Source organism: Hylobates moloch, unplaced genomic scaffold (genome assembly GCF_009828535.3).
Source record: "Hylobates moloch isolate HMO894 unplaced genomic scaffold, HMol_V3 SCAFFOLD_7, whole genome shotgun sequence".
Lineage (NCBI taxonomy): Eukaryota > Metazoa > Chordata > Mammalia > Primates > Hylobatidae > Hylobates > Hylobates moloch.
In genome coordinates this window covers 13,646,686-13,660,278 of record NW_026652282.1, presented here as the reverse complement: position 1 = coordinate 13,660,278, position 13,593 = coordinate 13,646,686, and the positions used below count along the sequence as shown (strand labels likewise).

Below are 13,593 nucleotides of genomic sequence, written 5' to 3'. Positions count from 1 at the left end.
AGGGGCCTCGCCATCTCTGCATCCCAGCAGCTCCAGGAACAGCTCCTGTGCATGGCAGATGCACACTAACTGCTTGAAAACTGGCACTAATAAAGCAGACAGGGAAGAGCAAAAATCAAAGAAAGAAAAACCCAAAGTAAACAAAAGCAACAACAATCTCCAAATCTTAGAAACAGAGGCTCACAGGCGCTGTTGCTACCCTTCTTTCTATCCTTTACAATCTGTCTACTGTCTGCTCTGCTCCATGACTTTTGCTAACAGCATGGATGGCATCATAACCACTAACTCAATGGTCGTTTCTTATTTTTTATCCTGCTTGATCTCTCTCTGAAGATCAAACAAACAAAACAAACAAACAAAAAAAGTTAGCTGGGCTTGGTGGCACGTACCTGTGGTCCCAGCTACTCAGGAGGCTGAGGTGGGAGGATCACTTGAGCTCTGGGAGGTCGAGGCTGCAGTGAGCTATGATGGCACCAATACACTCCAGCCGGGGCAAAGAGTGAGACACAGTCTCTAAAAAAAAATGGAAAGAAAAGGGCTGGGCACGGTGGCTCACGCCTGTAATCCCAGCACTTTGGTAGGCCAAGGCAGGCAGATCACCTGAGGTCGGGAGTTCAAGACCAGCCTAACCAACTTGGAGAAACCCTGTCTCTACTAAAAATACAAAATTAGCTGGGTGTGGTGGCGCATGCCCGTAATCACAGCTACTCGGGAGGCTGAGGCAGAAGAATCGCTTGAACCCAGGAGGTGGAGGTGTCGGTGAGCCGAGATCACGCCATTGCACTCCAGCCTGAGCAGCAAGAGTGAAACTCCATCTCAAAAAAAAGAAAAGAAAAGAAAAGTCAAACACACCATTGTGCTTCCTTTTTTAAAAAGAGATGGAATAAGTCTCAAAAAAGGCAACAAATTTTTTTCATATATATCATGCCTTATCAACAAATGTTTGTAGTCAAAAGACCAGAAAAGCTAAGACAGAAAAGGAAAATAAAAATTGAGGCAGGAAAGGCAGCTTTTACTAAAACACCAAAGTAAGTTAGTTAAACCACAGGATCCTCAGGTTCAGATAGGATAGAGCCATAGTGCATGTTGGTTAATTCCTACCTGGAGTTCAAGTCCAACAGAGCTTATGTCTTACCTAGAGGGACTTAGCCTGAAACAGAATTTTTTGCACTAGTTAGGTTGTCTGGGCAGACATCCTCTTTGGCAGGGTGGGGACAAAAGAGGGGTCTTACTTTTTAAATTGAAGTATAATTGATATAAAACATATAGTTTTTGTTTGGTTTTGTTTGTTTGATTGTTTGTTTGGAAACAGGGTTTCGCTCTGTCACTTAGGCTTGAGTGCAGTGGTATGAACACGGCTCATGCAGCCTTGATCTCCCAGGCTCAATTGATCCTCCCACCTCAGCCTCCCAAGTAGCTGGGACCACAGGTGCATGCCACCATGCCCAGATAATTTTTGTATTTTTTGTAGAGATGAGTTTTCCCCATGTTGCCCAGGCTGGTCTCAAACTCTTGACCTCAAGTGATCTGCCCACCTCAGCCTCCTAAAGTGCTAGCATTACAGGCATGAGCCACTGCACCTGGCCTAGATAGATCTTAAGTATACAGTTCTATGGGTCTTGGCAATTATGTACTTGTGTAACCAATAGCAAAATCAAGACATAGAATATTTCATTTTTTGTTTTCTGAGACAGGGTCTTGCTCTGTCACCCAAGCTGGAGTGCAGCAGCACCATCGTAGCTTACTGTAACCTCTGCCTCCTGGGCTCAAACGATCCTCCCACCTCAGCCTCCAGAGTAGCTGGGACTACGTGCATACCACCATGCCTGGTTCATTTTTTGCATTTTTTGTAGAGACGAGTTTCACCATGTTGCCCAGACTGGTCTCAAACTCCTGGGCTCAAGCGTTCCACCTGCCTTGGCCTCCCAAAGTGCTGGGATTATAGGCTTGAACCGAGCCAGGCCGACATAGACCATTTCTTCCATCTTAGAGGTCCCTATTGCCTCTTTCCAGTCAATCCCCATGTACCTACCTTCCCCACCCCTGCAAGTCCCTCCAATTACTTTCTGGATTTTATCACTATAGGTTAGTTTTGCTTGTTCTAGAATTTCACTTACATGGACTCTGACAGAATGGCTTTTTTCATTCAACATGATGCTTCTGAGACTCATTCATGTTGCTGCATGTGTCCTATTTATTTCCTTTTTATTACTCAGTAATATTCCATTGTATCAATATACTGCTATTTGATTATTAATTCTCCCACTGATGGATATTTGAGTTGTTTTCAGTTTGGGGCTCTTGGGAAGAAAGTTGCTAATGAACATTTTTGTCCGGAGTTTTTGTTTGTTTGTTTTTGACAAATGGTTTCATGACTCATGAGAAAATACCTAGGCATGGAATTCATGGGTCCTAGGGTAGATGTATGTATAACTTTATAAGAAACTGACAAAAATTGTTGTACCTTTTTTTTTTTTTTTTTTTTTTTGAGACAGAGTCTTGCTCTGTCACCCAGGCTGGAGTGCAATGGCACTATAGAACTCAGCTCACTGCAACCTCCACCTCCTGGGTTCAAGTGATTCTCCTGCCTCAGCCTCCCAAGTAGCTGGGATTACGGGTGCCCACCACCACGCCTGGCTAATTTTTGTATTTTTAGTAGAGACAGGGTTTTGCCATATTGGCCAGGCTGGTCTCAAACTCCTGACCTCAGGTGATCCATGTTGTATCATTTTAAGTTCCTACCAGCAGTTCAAGAATATTCCAGTTGCTCCACATTCTTGCCATTACTTGGCATTGTCAGCTTTTCAAAATTTTAGCCACATAGTGGTATCTCAACTGGGTTTTAATTCCATTTCCGTGATAACTAACGATGATGAGCACTGTTACATCTACTTCTTGGACATTCCTATGTCTTCTTTCATGAAGTGTCTGTTTTTAATGCCTTCTATCTGCCTTTTTTTTTTTTTACAGCCTGCATTAATTTCCCTTAAAGAAGCAGCTCTCCAAGTCTGCTGCCTGGAAGAGTTCTGTGATGAAACAGATCAATTCAAGCAAATACATTTAGCCAAAATAGCTTTCTATGCTGGTCCAATTTCACCGTTAAAAAGCAAATATGCTTGCTCACATAAATTGGTATAACCTTCCCAAAGTAAAATGCTGACTCTAGCGTTTTACTTCCAACTTTGGGGTATGTATGTACTATAAGCAGTTTCACCACTAGCATGACCACTATAGACTATGGTCTATTATAAATAATGTTTAAAAAAAACCCATGTGTTTGCTTTTAAATGAACTCTAGCCTGGGGCAACATTGAAAATCATTAGTATTTCTATTCTCACAAAATGAGGCTGAGGCAACAAGCACAATCAATAATTAATAATCAATGAGTCTTAAAATACTTTGGAATGATTGGCATAAAATATACTGTAAGAGCTCATTAAAAGATAAATGAGAAAACTTCATTTTCACCCACTACAAAGTGTTTCAATAAAGAATTAAAATCTTACAGAGAGGAAGTCGTGGTCTTATGAGGTAGGTTTACAGCAGTTCATCTAACTTTCATGTTGGCTATCACTGGTGACACCAGCTTCATCTTTGTACTTAAGGATTAATCAGTTTGAATGCTTGATTATTCCATCTTTACTGGTGAAGACTTATTAAACGGCACTTTTATATGCTGTAAGGAACTTAATATTACTGAATGTAATCATAAATATGACGTTAGGGTGCGATACAATGGCCATCAGGTAAGTCTCATTCCACTTGACAGAAAAAATAATCTCTTTTCTTCTCCTGTATCTATTGCATTATGCTCACATTACAACCTTTCAAAGTTTTCTGATTTTTGCCCACTGTTCTTATATTTGGACTTTTATTTTCTGTGTTTTTGAGTACTGATGCCAATTTGTCCCTATTTCACAATAGCAAATTGCTTGATCTAGAGTATTTTAAGCATATTGTACTGAGTCACCTCGGCTACAGCATCTCAAACCTTAGTGTGCATAGGAATCACCTGGAGTTCTTGTTAAACTGCAAATTCTAATTCAGTAGGTCGAGGGTGGACCCTGATTCTGCATTTCTAACGCTTTCAGGGTACACCCATTCTGCTCACCAGGGATCCGACTTTAGTAGTAAGGGACTATAGAATAATGGCTGTCACCATTTTGACTGATATTCAAATATAATTTACCATTAAAACTTTTTTCAGATAGGGTCTTGCTCTGTCACCCAGGCTGGAGTGCAGTGGTGAGATTTTTGCTCACTGCAATCTCCACCTCCTGGGCTCAAGTGATCCTCCCACCTCAGCCTCCTGAGTAGCTGAGTGCATGCTATCACACTCAGCTAATTTTTGTAATTTTTGTAGGGACTGTTACGCCATGTTACTCAAGCTGGTCCCAAATTCCTGTGCTCAAGTGAATCACCAGCCTCGGCCTCCCAAAGTGCTGAAATTACAGGCATGAGCTACCACGCCCAACCAAAACATTTTTATTGATACACAATAATTGCACTTATTTATGGGATGGGTCCATGTGATATTTTGATACACGCATACAATGTGTAATGATCAAATCAGGGCATTTAGGTATTTGATACATGCATACAACATGTAATGATCAAATCAGAATATTTAGGTATTTGATACATGCATGCAATGTGTAATGATCAAATCAGGGTATTTAGGTATTTGATACATACATACAACGTGTAATGATCAAATCAGGGTATCTATCACCTCAAATATTTATCATTTCTTGTATTGGGAACACTTCAAATCTCTTCTAGCTATTTTGAAGTATAAAATAAATTACTGTTAACTGTATTAGGCTGTTCTTGCATTGCTATAAAGAAATACCTGAGACTAGGAAAAGAGGCTTAATTGGCTCACGGTTCTGCAGGAAGCATGGTGCTGGCATCTGCTTGGCTTCCAGTGAAACCTCAGGGAGCTTTCAGTCATGGCAGACGGTGAAGGGGGAACAAGCATGTCACATGGCAAAAGCAGGAGCAAGCAAGAGAGAGTTGGGAGAGAGTTGCCACATGCTTTTTTCTTTCTTTGGAGAAGGAGTCTCACTCTGTCACCAAGGCTGGAGTGCAGTGGTGCAATTTGGGCTCACTGCAACCTCCGTCTCCCGGGTTCAAACAATTCTCCTGCCTCAGCCTCCCAAGTAGCTGAGACTACAGGCACATGCCACTACACCCGGCTAATTTTTTGTATTTTAGTAGAGACGGGGTTTCACCATGTTACCCAGGCCAGTCTCGAACTCCTGAGCTCAGGCAATCCACCCGCCTCGGCCTCCCAAAGTGCTGGGATTACAGGGGTGAGCCACCACACCTGGCCAGCCACATGCTTTTAAACAAAGCATCTCATGTGAACTCAGAGCAAGAGCTCACGTATCATGAAGGGGATGGCCTAAGCCATTCGTGAGGGATCTGCCCCCATGATCCAATCACCTCCGACTGGACCCACTTCCAGCATTGGGGATTACAATTCCACATGAGATTTGTGTGGGAACAAGTATCCACACTATATCATTAACTACAGTCACCCTGCTGTGCTATGGAACACTAGAACATATTCATTCTATCTAACTGCATTACAAGTTTTTAGCTACACAAATATTGCATCATGGCAGGTGATGTACTTTGCCTGCCTAACTGCCATCTCATCCCCACCTCCTCCACAAACCTTCTGTTTATTGATACAACTCCCATTTTACTTAGGGAACAATCTGACATTAGCTATTATGCTCCTCTTATCCACTTTCCCAGACCCCCTGCATCTAATAATGGCCATGTTACTTAACACTGGCCAACAAAATGAAGAGAAGAATTCTCCTAGGACACTTCTGGGAAAGCTTTTATTTTCCTGCTGAAAGAGACTGTAATAAAAGAAACACCGCCCTCCGCCCACTTTTTTTTTCTTAGAGACAGTATCTTGCTCTGTCACCCAGGCTGGAGTGCAGTAGCATCATCATAGCTCAGTGCAGCCTCAAACTCCCAGGCTCAAGTGATCCTCCTGCCTCAGCCTCCCAAGTAGCTGGGACCACAGGCATGCGCCACCATGTTGGGCTAATTTTTTATTTTTTGTAGAGACAGGGTCCCACTATGCTGCCCAGAATGGTCTCAAATTCCTGGGCTCAAGCAATCCTCCCACCTCAGCCTGATTACAGGCATGGGCCACCACATTTGCCGGGTTTATATATATTTTTAAAAGAAAAGGCCACCCATATGTTCTGAGGATCCTGGAAAACATTGGGATAGGTCCAGAAGTTAAAAACAAACAAAACAAAAATAAGCACCTATCAAAATATCACATTACTTTATCTTCTTAGTCCAATTTAAATACCATTTTTTTTAAGTTCTCAGATGTTCTATGGAATGGGGAAGCTCCTGACCAAAGTCTTCTGGCTTATGTTTTAAAAACTGTCACCAAAGAAAATGTTAGCTTTGCAAAGCCAACCACAAGCTGAAATGCAAGAAGAAATGAGAACTAAGAAATTTAGGGTGTTAAAAATAGAAATTATAACTAGCAATAGTATCACCCTGCTTCCTGGGCCTTTTGTTTTCATTTCTTTCGCAAACATAATTATGAAAAATATTTGAGCCGTTAAAATTTTTTGAGATGATTGATTTTCTGAATTTAAATGTTGTTATAACTCTTAATGGGTGTCCATTCTAAAGAAATTTGACAAACTTTAAAATTTTCTACCTACGTAATGATTTCTACATTTAATATGTCAAGCTGAGTTTTGTTTCTGTTAGGGCTACAAAGCTATATATTTCTTTTTTTTTTTTTTTTCTGAGACAGAGTCTCACTCTGTTGCCCAGGCTAGAGTGCAGTGGTGCGATCTCGGCTCACTGCAACCTCCGCCTCCCAGGCTCAAGCGATTCTCCTGACTCAGCCTCCCGAGTAGCTGGGATTACAGGCACTTACCACCACGGCCCAGCTAATTTTTGTATTTTTAGTAGAGACAGGGGTTCACGATATTGGCCAAGCTGGTTTTGAACTCCTGACCTCAGGTGATCCACCCACCTCAGCCTCCCAAACTGCTAGGATTATAGGTGTGAGCCACTGCACCTGGCCCAAAGCTATATATTTCTGTTTTCAGTGTTAAGTAGTAGTAGGTTTCTTTCTCACAAAGTTTGTTATGAAGTTTTCAGTATTTCAAGCTTGTTGTTTCACAAAGCGAATAAAATGGAAGTTGGAGCAAGATGGTGGAATAGGACTCTCCAATGACTGCCCCACCACCACCTCTGCCAAAACATCAATTTGAACAACTATCCATGCATGAAAATACTGGCTGGGCGTAGTGGCTCACGCCTGTAATCTCAGCACTTTGGGAGGTGAAGGTGGGTGGATCACCTGAGGTCCGGAGTTCGAGACCAGCCTGACCAACATGGTGAAACCCCATCTCTACTAAAAATACAAAAATTAACCAGGCACGGTGGTGGGCACCTATAATCCCAGCTACTCAGGAGGCTGAGGCAGGAGAATTGCTTGAACCCGGGAGGCGGAGGTTGCAGTGACCCGAGATCACGCTACTGCACTCCAGCATGGATGTCAGAGCAAGATTCCATCTAGGACGGAAGGAAGGAAGGAAGGAAGGAAGGAAGGGAGGGAGGAAGGGAGGGAGGGAGAGGGAGGGAAGGAAGGAAGGAAGGAAGGAAGGAAGGAAGGAAGGAAGGAAGGAAGGAAGGAAAATATGCATATCTTTGAGACTTAGATCTACCACAAATGAGCACTAAAGGTATGTAGGTGCAAAATTAAAAATCTGGGCCGGCACCGTGGCTCACACCTGTAATCCTAGAACCTTGGGAGGTCGAGGCGGGAGGATTGCTTAAGCCCAGGAGTTCGAGACCAGCCTGGGCAACATAGCAAGATGTTAAAAATAAAAATTTAGCCAGGCATGGTGGTGCGTGCCTGTGGTCCCAGCTACTCGGGAGACTGTGGAGGGAGGATCACTTGAGTCTAGAAGGTCAACACTGCAGTGAGCTGCGATCACGCCACTGCACTCCAGCCTGGGTGACAGAGCAAGACCCTGTCTCAAAAAACAAAAACGAAAAAAACTGCATGTGGCTCTATGACTTCCAAAGAAATGAATGTTCAATTCTATCCAAAGCAGAGGGTAGGCTTCTTTGAGGAGGTAAATCCTGTTGTGTCTCTAAAGATGTTCAAAGATCAATGGTGGGTCAGTCTGTGGGACTCAGAGTGGGGGATTATATTCCAGTTGAACCAGCAGGACCAATGATACAGGGTGTGAAATAGCAAGGTGCATTCCCCGTTAAAAAAGCTCAGTGTGCCCATTCTCTATAGTTTTGAGGTGGGGAGAAGGCATTATATTGAGATAACATGTAGCAGGTAGTCATGTATCACAGCCAAGGACTTTGAACTTTATCTTAGAGGGACGCAGAAGCCATGGGCTGGCCATTTTTATTTATTTCCTAGCCTAAATCATCCTGATTCTGAGCAGCTACTATGGTCTATGATTACTGCAATAGATTGTTTTCAAAATGGTTACCATCATTCCCCTCCCTATATCCCTGCCTTCGGTAGTTCTCTTCACTCTGACACTTGAGCTTAGCCATGTGACTTGCTTTGGACAATGGGGAAATAACAAACATGACACTTGGAAAGTGCTTGCACTACAGTAATAAAGACACTATACACTATGAGCCAGCAAGAGGACTCCTTTGTATTTGATGAGTTGAAAACAGGTCCACAGCAAACCTGCACAGAAATAATCAGAGTATATAGGGAAATTGGGAGAAAGTAACAAACAAGTGAACTAAATGTAAGACATTGGCTGGAAACTTTTTCACAGAAGTTCAAAGACTATACATTAAAATTTATTAACCTCATAATTAGTAAAAACCAATATAAAAACACAAGACGATCCCATTTCACATACACTAGATAGACAAAAATAATTCATTAAAACATTAGATCATTCCAGTGTTGCCAATTATATGGAATAAATAGACACATGTGCAAGAATGGTGGAAGGGTCAACTCATACACTGTATTAGAAATTACTGGTAATCTTGAAGTTTCCCAGAACCTACAACCCTGCAAATTTTCTCTAATGTAGAAAATTTGTTATGTATAGGCACTTGCAAACTTAAGTATGATTCGAGCAACATTTTTCATAAGAGAAGAACGGAAAATCAAAGGAAGCCAAAGACTATAATAAATGGAATGGATGAGCAAACTGAGTTGTCCAAGACTCAGACACCAGCAGGTGTGAAATATCCTAGGGGGAAGAAAACAAAGGGATGCCAATGCATTTACTTCCTTTCATGGAAAGTGCAAATGAGGCAACATTAAGTAAAACACTCCTTGGTGATAAATAGTGGATAGTAAAGCCATAAAAAATATCCACAGAATGATAGATAGTGGTCACCTCTGATGACAGAAGGCAAATGAAGTCAGGGTAGAGCACCACAGGGAGACTATGAAATGCCCAATGTCTGTTCATTACTGTGAGCCTCCAGTCTAAAAAACTTTATATGATGTTTATCTAAATGTAAAACAGAACATTTTATGCATTTTTCTGAATAAGATATAATTTATTATACATATAGGCCAGGCACAGTGGCTCACGCCTGTAATCCCAGCACTTTGCGAGGCCGAGGCGGGCGGATCACCTGAGGTCGGGAGTTTGAGACCAGCCTGACCAACATGGAGAAACCCTGTCTCTACTAAAAATACAAAATTAGCCAGGCATGGTGGCGCATGCCTGTAATCCCAGCTACTCTGGAGGCTTGAGGCAAGAGAATTGCTTGAACCTGGAAGGCAGAGGTTGCAGTGAGCCGAGATCGCACCATTGCACTCCAGCCTGGGCAACAAGAGCAAAACTCTGCCTCAAAAAAAAAAATTATTACACGTATATAAAGAATGATTTAAGCACTAAAATTATAATTTATTTATTTATTATTTATTTATTTATTTGAGACAAAGTCTCTCTGTTGCCCACACTGGAGTGCAGTGGTGCAATCCTAGTTTACTGCAACCTCCGCCTCCCGGGTTCTAGTGATTCCCCTGCTTCCGCCTCCCCAGTAGCTGAGATTACAGACCTGTGCCACCATGCCTGGCTAATTTTTGTATTTTTCGTAGAGACAGGGTTTTGCCATGTTGTCCAGGCTGGTCTCAAACTCCTGACATCAAGTGATCCAGCCGCCTCAGCCTCCCAAAGTGCTGGGATTACAAGAGTGAGCCACTGCACCCGGCTAAAAACTATAATTTAAAAAAATAAAGTCCTTACACTTTGGAGTTGTTCCTGGGACCCATGCGGTCATCACCTTGTGGACAAGGCCAGGATGCCCTTCCAGAGACATGTAATCCAGTCACCTTCATCACTCTAGCCAACAGGCAGCACCCATTCCAGACACGTGAGTAATGCATACTACACCAATCATTTCTATTAATGCATAATCGTTAGGGAAACTCAGAATGCTAGAAAGAAGGAGACATGTCACTCATAATTATACTACCTAAATATAACTACTATAAGCTTTTTTAGTATTTTTATTTCCAATCTTTTTTTTTTTAAGTTTTTTGAGACGGAGTTTCACTCTTGTTGCTCAGGCTGGAGTGCAATGGCATGATCTCAGCTCACTGCAACCTCTGCCTCCCGGGTTCAAGCGATTCTCCTACCTCAGCTTCCCAAGTAGCCGGGATTACAGGTGCCCGCCACCACACCCAGCTAATTTTTTGTATTTTTAGTAGAGACAGGGTTTCACCATGTTGGCCAGGCTGGTCTCGAACTCCTGACCTCAAGTGATCTGCCCGCCTCAGCCTCCCAAAGTGCTGGGATTACAAGCGTGAGCCACCGTGCCTGGCCTATTTCCAATCTTATCTGCCCAGATTTCTCTATATGGTTATAATCAATATATATGGACAGTTTTGCAGCCCGCTTTTTAATTTGTATTAAACAAGTATATTTTCGACCAGGCACAGTGGCTCACACCTATAATTGCAGCATTTTGAGAGGCTGAGGCAGGCGGATCACTTGAGGTCAGGAGTTCGAGACCAGCCTGTCCAACATGGCGAAACGCCGTCTGTACTAAAAATACGAAAACTAGCCAGGTGTTGTGGCAGGTGCCTGTTATCTCAGCTACTCGGGAGGCTGAGGCAGGAGAATCACTTGAATCCAGGAGAAGGAAGTTGCAGTGAGCCGAGATCGTGCCACTGTACTCTAGCCTAGATGACAGATCAAGACTCTTGTCTCTACAAAAAAAAAAAAAAGTATATTTTCGTATATGTAACACTTTAAATATACCATGTTTAATGGCTGGGTAATAGCCCATCTGATCTGGCAAATGAACTATAATTCCTTTGCTGTTGTTGAAAAATTAGGTATATGATGTAATAAACCTTTAAAACCTTTAAAAGTCAGCACCCCTGTCAGAGCAGACCTGGGGACCTGTGAGCCCTGCACCCAGTTAACCACTGAAGGGGTTGGCTCAGGCTACCAGCCCCTTTGGTGAGAACTCTGCCTGGGGCTCCGCTGATGGTTCTGAATCATGGAGGTGAAGAGGACTTCTCTAGCCAGGTGACGTTCTTGTTGAAAGTCACAGTCTACCTCAATCGGCTCTTCCTGCAAACTGTCTTTAAGAGAGATGCCTGCCCCCACTGATCCAGGAGCTAGGGCGTAGCAGCTTCCATGGATAGGGAGGTGGGCCCTCTTGTGACATTTGTGTGGAAGGCAATGTTGACTATGCTTCTGCACTGGCAGGCATCGCCTTCCACAATGAAGGGCGCTGGTTGAATGATCCAGCCACAAGCCCCTCGTGGTGCTGAGCTGGACCTACTACCTCAGAAGAGTGGCTCCCACAGCACCGGCAACAGCACTTGACATAGGGTTGTCCAACTGGAGCTTCACAATAACCAAATCTTTAGCTGTCCTCTTCATCGTCAATCTTCTCTCTGATCTCCAAGCTGGAGGAGCTGCAATGGCACTGGTCCTTGTGATCCTCCTCATCGCCAGAGGTCTCTTCATGTTCACCTTCAAGTCCACACAGCCCAATGTGGAGGGCTTCGCCTTGGTGCTGGGGACCTCGCTCATTGGTGGCATTCGCCGAACCCTCACCCAGACATTCCTGCAGAAGGCTGATCTTGGCTTCCAGGACTCCATCGACAGCATGTTCCACCTGCAGCCGCTCACGTTTCTGGGGCTTTTCCCTCTCTTTGCTGTATGTGAAAGTCGCCATTTGTCCACGTCTGGGGAAATATTTCATTTCCAGGATACAGGGCTGCTCCTGGGGTACTTGGGAGCCTCTTCCTTGGTGGGCGTCTCACCTTTGGTTTGGACTTCTCTGAGTTCCTCCTGGTCTCCAGACCCTCCAGCCTCACTCTCTCCATTGCTGGCATTTGGAAGGAAGTCTGCACTTTGCTGTTGGCAGCTCATCTGCTGGATGATCAGATCAGCCACCTGAACTGACTGGGCTTCCTTCTCTGCCTCTCGGGAATATCCTCAAAACCCCGCACTCCAGAGGTGATGACAGCTCTGAACCCTTGAAGGGGCTGGGCTCCAGTTCAACCTGGAGCCACTGCCCTGAAGCGGCCAGCAGGAGGAAGATGACAATAGGGAGGAGGAGTACTTTATGGCCCAGAGGCAGCAGTGACCAGCCAAGGGGAGCAGCTTGAAAGCAGGCCACTCCCCACTAACACTTGGCAGTAGCACAGGGGACCTGGGTGGCTGGCTCTTCATGGCAGCTGGGAGCAGTGGACCAGGAGTCACCTGGGCGTGACCATGTGGTGTGGCCAGGTCAGGGACTTGTGGCTCCTGCCCCTCTCTTTGGAGCATGGTCAAACAGAGAGGGTGAGCACCAGGCCAGCTTGGGACCTGGCCAGAACTGGGCCCAAGCTGTGCTAGAATCACAGCAGGAGATGGGAGTGGGCTGGTTCTCCTCAACTATTTCCCAGACTCTGACAGCCAAGTCTCATTTCTGAGGCTTAGCAGCTTTCTAAGGGGACTGGGTTTGGACTGCAGAGCAATTGGGAAGGGGATCTGGAGAGACTGGGGCCCTCATCACCTGGGCAGCATCTTTTCTCAGACAGCAAATTTATTTATACTTTGGAAATACATGGTTCACGGTCCAGAGAAAAGGAACAAAAAAATCCCTCATAAGCATAAAGGTTTCTTTAACTTTAGGATTATTCCATATAACATTCTCATGAAGCAGAGCAATTGGATCAAAAGGTGTGAATATCATTGAGGACCAATGCACATTACCAACTCACATGAAGGATTTCATACCAGTTTACACACCCACCAACATTGTCTGAGTGGTCATTTCACCAAAGCCTCAAATGCCCCATGGCTTTCTGTAGTTGTTCATTTTGTTTTGTTTTCTATCTTTTTTAATTTGGGTGAGAAATTAATTCTGGTTTTCATTTTAATTATTTCTTCAATAATTAATAAGGTGGAAGTGTTAGAAAGTCACATTTTCCAGTGCCTATCAGAGCACTAGGCTAGTTGATTTAAGTTGTGTTAAAATAACTTTCTTCATAGCCACAAAATAGCTGCTTCCAAATTTCCATATAGTGTCTAGAAATAGCTATCTGTTTGAATATGTATTTGCACAGCAATTTC

General features: G+C 43.7%; 1 pseudogene; it reads left to right on the top strand.

Annotated features, from left to right (window-relative positions):
* The first annotated feature begins 3,736 nt into the window (after positions 1-3,736).
* On the top strand, positions 3,737-12,622 carry LOC116812274 (solute carrier family 35 member C2-like; annotated as a pseudogene).
* Positions 12,623-13,593: the final 971 nt, after the last annotated feature.